Source organism: Schistocerca gregaria, chromosome 4 (genome assembly GCF_023897955.1).
Source record: "Schistocerca gregaria isolate iqSchGreg1 chromosome 4, iqSchGreg1.2, whole genome shotgun sequence".
Classification (NCBI taxonomy): domain Eukaryota; kingdom Metazoa; phylum Arthropoda; class Insecta; order Orthoptera; family Acrididae; genus Schistocerca; species Schistocerca gregaria.
The window spans coordinates 605953161-605960284 of record NC_064923.1 but is presented as its reverse complement, the minus strand read 5'-3'; the positions used below and the strand labels follow the sequence as shown (position 1 = coordinate 605960284).

General features: G+C 42.2%; 1 protein-coding gene across 2 annotated transcripts in view; it reads left to right on the top strand.

Moving 5' to 3' along the window:
* Positions 1–6740: 6740 nt before the first annotated feature.
* Positions 6741–7124, top strand: part of LOC126266877 (major facilitator superfamily domain-containing protein 10) — a 136898-nt gene continuing 136514 nt past the window's right edge. For both annotated transcript variants that reach the window (XM_049971532.1, XM_049971531.1), the window contains exon 1: positions 6741–6841. The gene's annotated coding sequence lies outside the window, so the exon portion shown is untranslated. The remainder of the gene's footprint in view (positions 6842–7124) is intronic.

Here is a 7124-nt window from a genome sequence, read left to right as displayed (position 1 = left end):
TCTAAATCGTTATGCTATTGGTTTTGATCTTCTGATGACTTTACTCGACGATAAGCGAAAGCATGTAACTTAAAACGGCTGTTCAGATTGTCTCCTTAATCGTCTATAAAAATGAGAAATAGCAGAGGGCTCATAACACTACCTTGGGAAACACAAGAAATCGCTCCTGTTTTACTCGATGACTTTACGAATTGTGATCTCTCTGACAGGAAATCACGAATCCAGTCGCATAACGATATTCCATAACACGGAGTTTGAGTACAAGCCGCTTGTGAGGTATGGTGTCAAAAACCTTCTGGAAATCTAGAAATACGGTATCAATTTGAAATTCCATGCCAATTGCTCTCAACGCTTGGTGTGAATAAAGAGCTAGTTGTTTTTCTAAATCCGCGTTGACAGTGTGTCAATAAACCGTTGTCTTCGAGATAATTCATAATGTTCGAACACAATATATGTTCCAAAGTCCCGCTGCATATCGACGTTAATGACATGAGACCTGTAATTTAGTGGATTACTCCTATTTCCTTTCTTGAATATAGGAGTAGCGTGTGCAACTTTCCCGACTTTGGGTACGCATCTTTTGTGGAGCGAGCGGTTTTATATGATTGTTGAATGCTATTGCATCACCATGTTCTGAAAGGAACCTTTTGGTAATCAATCTGGACCGGAGGTCCTGCTTTTATTAAGTGCTTTAAACGCTTCACTATTCAGAGGATGTCTACATACATACTGATTCCTTTTTAAGACCAATGGCCAGTTTGATGTTCCCAAAGCAGAATTCGGTATACGTCAAGTTGACGAGGGCAGTCACGAAACCTTTTTGGCCACGAGCGCCGCGACAGTACTTTACAGCTTTTTACAGATATTATACGGTCAGACAGAATTTTTTCAATCTAATTATGCTTCACACTGTTAATGTTAATAAGAGCAAAAGAATCAGTTTATCTTCCAAAAATGTCTACTTAATTACAAGTTCTTACTAAAAATCAGGAAGTGCGAGAAGTGTGGAACACTACGGGTATTACAAGATTAATAAGAAAAGAAATTAATTTACATTTGTAGTTGTTGCGTTACTGCTACGGTAACGTTTAGAGACAATGAATGTGTAGACCTGCCAGTTCTGGCTACAGTGTGAGTAGACTAAATGCATCGTGTAAAAAAAGCGTACAATGTGAATAGCATCATTCATATAAGAAAGCGTGCAGGACCTATCAGACACCAGTACATAAACCTCCCTTTTTGTTATGCAGGCAATTATAAAGTGTTGATGAACGGCAGAATGAAATAGGTACATGACAGTAAGAGAAACACTATGAAACGCTCCAAGACCCACAGGTGTGTGATACAGCACGTAACACACAGTCAGAGACGTATATTATCCGCGAACTTGTAAAGGGATGCCGCGTGCTACAATACAGACCCTATGAATCAGTCTGTGGTGGCAACTGAACTCTTTGAACACCCTACCTTAGGTAACAAGAGGAGTGTCATCCTAAAAGAGATCCAAAAATTTGATGTTGAAGAAGGAACAATTCCGGAACTCTTTGAAATGTGGCCCAGGTGATACCTATTCCAGGGTGAACGGGTACGAATTTGGAAAAGAAAGGACGAAGGCTGTGGATTAACGACCTGCAGACCACGACATCGTTAGCTATGGAGAACAAGCTCGGACAGGACAATAAGGGGAAAAGAAATCGGCCTTGGCTACCCCAACAGTCAGAAGTGTACGACGTAACCTCTGTGTTGTATTCCAGGGAATAATTGGTGCCAAGGCAGTCTCAGGAAAACAGTTGAGATTAAATTAGCAAATTAACTTATTAACAGAGCCAGAGGTTTTTGCTTGAATTCTACGTGGAATCCTGCGCCCTCCCCGGTCAATAACAGAGTGACAGATTTAATTACACCTGTTCACCCGTTGGTAATTAATGGTCACTATCAACAACATCTGACGTTGGTTATCTTTGGTTGTTTGGTGGCTCTAATTGTTTACGGTGTGTCTTTCCATATATGCTCTATTGTTGTTCTTCGTCGGCATAGCCCCGCAAAACTAAGTGTTAAATTTCCTTGCACAGCACTCTCTCTTTCATTTGTGCCTTGAAAATGAGAGGCCGTGCACTTGACACATCGGCGGTAGTGGAAGACGTCAGTCGGCTTCATTCCTTAAGCTGTTCGCAAATTTTAAACGCCGGGGGAAGTTCAAGTTTCACAAATCGGTAAATCATGAAATGTCACCAGTTGAGCTCGTCTGTGACTTATCGAAGGTATTTTATTATCTCAGTCACAATATTCTACACTCCTGGAAATTGAAATAAGAACACCGTGAATTCATTGTCCCAGGAAGGGGAAACTTTATTCACACATTCCTGGGGTCGGATACATCACATGACCACACTGACAGAACCACAGGCACATAGACACAGGCAACAGAGCATGCACAATGTCGGCACTAGTACAGTGTATATCCACCTTTCGCAGCAATGCAGGCTGCTATTCTCCCATGGAGACGATCGTAGAGATGCTGGATGTAGTCCTGTGGGACGGCTTGCCATGCCATTTCCACCTGGCGCCTCAGTTGGACCAGCGTTCGTACTGGACGTGCAGACCGCGTGAGACGACGCTTCATCCAGTCCCAAACATGCTCAATGGGGGACAGATCCGGAGATCTTGCTGGCCAGGGTAGTTGACTTACACCTTCTAGAGCACGTTGGGTGGCACGGGATACATGCGGACGTGCATTGACCTGTTGGAACAGCAAGATCCCTTGCCGGTCTAGGAATGGTAGAACGATGGGTTCGAAGTCGGTTTGGATGTACCGTGCACTATTCAGTGTCCCCTCGACGATCACCAGAGGTGTACGGCCAGTGTAGGAGATCGCTCCCCACACCATGATGCCGGGTGTTGGCCCTGTGTGCCTCGGTCGTATGCAGTCCTGATTGTGGCGCTCACCTGCACGGCGCCAAACACGCATACGACCATCATTGGCACCAAGGCAGAAGCGACTCTCATCGCTGAAGACGACACGTCTCCATTCGTCCCTCCATTCATGCCTGTCGCGACACCACTGGAGGCGGGCTGCACGATGTTGGGGCGTGAGCGGAAGACGGCCTAACGGTGTGCGGGACCGTAGCCGAGCTTCATGGAGACGGTTGCGAATGGTCCTCGCCGATACCCCAGGAGCAACAGTGTCCCTAATTTGCTGGGAAGTGGCGGTGCGGTCCCCTACAGCACTGCGTAGGATCCTACGGTCTTGGCGTGCATCCGTGCGCCATTGCGGTCCGGTCCCAGGTCGAGGGGCACGTGCACCTTCCGCCGACTACTGGCGACAACATCGATGTACTGTGGTGACCTCACGCCCCACGTGTTGAGCAATTCGGCGGTACGTCCACCCGGCCTCCCGCATGCCCACTATACGCCCTCGCTCAAAGTCCGTCAACTGCACATACGGTTCACGTCCACGCTGTCGCGGCGTGCTACCAGTGTTAAAGACTGCGATGGAGCTCCGTATGCCACGGCAAACTGGCTGACACTGGCGGCGGCGGTGCACAAATGCTGCGCAGCTAGCGCCATTCGACGGCCAACACCGCGGTTCCTGGTGTGTCCGCTGTGCCGTGCGTGTGATCATTGCTTGTACAGCCCTCTCGCAGTGTCCGGAGCAAGTATGGTGGGTCTGACACACCGGTGTCAATGTGTTCTTTTTTCCATTTCCAGGAGTGTATTAGAGATAAAAAGTTTTCGTGGAATACACAGTTCAGCAAATGCACAGTTTAAATCTTATTTAAGTAATAGTGTGCAGGAAATTACCCTAGAGTTTGAGTAACACAAAGGGAGACCCCCACATCATCAGCATAAGAAGAAATTATAATTGATGCCCCAAGGGCTCAATTATTGGCCCACTACATTTGCTTTACGTTATTATTACAAGTTTATCTAATCAGAAGACAGAATTAGTTCTATTTGCACATAACACATGTTGTGTTGCCAAGTCGAACAAAGAAACATAAACACAGAAAATAGTAAATGATATTTTTCTGAAAATTACTGGATGGTTTTACACACATCAGTTATTGTTAAACATTGAAAAGTTGCAGCTTGTCTAACTTTATACTATCGGAAATATCCCACCTGCTACTAACCTAGTATACCAGCAAGAAATATTAAACAGGTTAAAGAGTTCTACCTTGTTAGCATATTAATGAAAACATTAAGTGGAAAACTACATAGGAAACCTGCTGAAGCGTCAAGGTTCGAATACTCTTGGTATTGCCAACTTAGAGGATACAGAAGTCAGTGAGTTAATAAATGTTATATATTTTCATTCATTGATGTCTTACGGTATAATATTCTGGGTTAACTCCTCACTTAAACGAAAGTATTAATTCCACAAAAGAAAGCAATTACATTTGTGTGTGGGATTGATACACATCATGTTGCAGTCGTCTGTTTAAGCAGGTGTGAATATCAACCACACTCTCACAGTACATTTATTCACCTGTGAAATATATTATCAACAGTCGATATGAGCTTGAGAGTAACAGGTATATTCACGAGAAAAACATTAGAAGGAAACAGCGATTTGCATTAGCATTTAATAAATGTAGCTTTGACGAAGAAAGAGGTGAAATATGCAGCGATAAATCTCTTTGACAATTTATTCTCGGGAAAAAGTTACTGTTGAGCAACAGAAATGTTTCTAAATGTAGAGTAAAGAAGTTTCTCTTTGACGACTCCTACACAAACCAGGAATTCTTGAATATAAATACCAGGTAATTTTTAATCATGACTCTTATTGGAAATATGATCCACAGAACAAGTAAATAACTAATTAATTTAAACAGATGTGTGAATACATAACTTATTTTTAAACATGATATATTGCAAAATTTTCATACACAATATCAAACCTCAAAGCAGTTAGGTCTTTCCTTAAAAGTGACACTAGCATCGATATTGACACTTAGTGAACCCTCCGCCGTTACATTATCATTACAATTGTCTTGTAGAAAAACTATTTACAACTCTGCCTTTTTGTCCCCTTTAATTCTGCTGAAGTTAGTTATTTTGCTTCCCAAATAGCAAAATCAGTCTCCCGTCTTTAGTAACTTGTTTCCTAATCTAATTTCCCCAGTATAACACGATTTTCTTTGACTGCAGTCTGTTACCCTTCTTTTGCTTTCAGTGATATTCATTTTATAATTTCTTTTCAAGACACTATCCATACAGTTCAACTGATTTTTCAGGCTCGTTCCTAAACTTTCATTCCCTTTCCAGAATTCCCCTTTCTTGGGTTCCGTATTTCCACCTTAAAAACGGAACGCTTATAGGGTCACGCTGTTATTTGTTTGTTAGTCTGTCCATCTGCCCGACTATTAAAAACCCTTTTTCTCTAGAACGGGTAGACATATCATGTTGAAGTTTAACAAATACTAAGATCTACGTCCCTTTGAGGTGTAAAAAATTAAAGCTTCTAAGTCAATGCAGTCAGAAGATACGGCTATTTATGTCACATATTTTGATACACGGAAACTCATTCATCAAAATCTGTGGGTTATTTCCCGTTGTGCCAGAACCACGAGATTTGCCAAGAAACCCATTTGCACAGTAAAATCGAAGGAAAAAAACGAAATTAATTTGTAATTATATCATACGAAAAAAAGTGTTTTCGTCATTTGTTATCCAACTGTCTGTCCGTCCGTCCGTCTATTAAGTCCCCGTTTTCTCCGAAATTGATATACATATCAAGCTGAAATCCATCTCATATACTGTAGTCGATGGTCCCCTGGTAGTATAAAAAATGTTAAGCTTATACGTCAATATAGTCAAAAGATAGGACCATTTGTCACTTACTTTGATACTGGCAAACTCACTCATCAAAACCCTTGGGAGACGCCTCGTTGACCTAGAATCATGAAGTTTGAGAAGAAACAGGGTTTCACAGTGCAAGCAAAGGCAAAAATCAGAAATTGTTAATTTGTATTTTTGTCAAACAAAAAAATTTATTTTGTCATTTGTTATAATATCCTCCATTCTCTGAATGGATAAACTGTCTGTATACATTAAGTTTGTACGGAACCCTCAGTGTGAGAGTCCTACTCGCACATGGTCAGTTATTCCCTTTCCTGCTTTCCGAATGTAAAGATTGAATAAAGGCGGGGATAAGCTACAAATCTGTCTCACTCTCTTCTCAACTACTGCTCCCTTTCATGTCATTTGTCTACTAGAACTGCAGCTCGTTTTTGTACAAGTTATAGCTAACTTTTGGCTCCATGAATGTAAAGACTGTATTACTGTTGGTTTTTTTCCAAACCATCAAATGCTATGTGTTTGTAAGTACGTGCCCTAAATAAATCATTTCGTAGTGAATCTGAACAGGTCTGTAAAGAAAGAAGCTAATGTAGACCAGTCCATTAAACTATGAAATCACGGATGTATTCCGAGTGTTGTAAAGCAGTTGCCACGTCTGTGCCCGTGTGGCAGTGAGTATTTTGACGATTGTGCCCTGTGTGGACGACAACAGCGACTGATAATAACTAGCTATCAATTAGTTGTCTGGTAAATTACAGCAAAGAGATACTGAGAGATTGGAAGCAATGCAGCCACAGGGAACCCACGACTGACGTGAGTGTACGTCCTTGAGCGGTCACTAGGCTGTAGAACAAGTTCCCGTGAAAGCACAATGTTTTCCTGCATAAGAATCGAGGTCGACAATGCTTACCTTCGGTCACACGAGAGCGAGTGCTTGAATAACCAGGTTGTGTAGGACTGTGGCTGCGTTGCCAGCTACGACTGACAGTGCAATTCGCACACTCCTTCATTGAGGCGCTGGATATCCACAAGGGCAGTGGTAAGTGCATTTCTCAGCACGCACTACGAAAAAATAGAATTAACATTACGTAAAACATATCGTAGTGAATCTGAACAGATCTCTAAAGAAAGAAGCTAATGCAGACCATGCAATTTTGTCATGATGGAGACCGTGGCTATTGTACGTATGTATCAAAACATGTGGTGCGTAGTAGAAATCTTCTCAGTGACAAATCTTAAGTGTTTAGTGAGAACAATTTACGTGTGCAACAATAAGAATGCAGTGGGAATGCATATACATCTGTTGGACGAATGTTATGGAA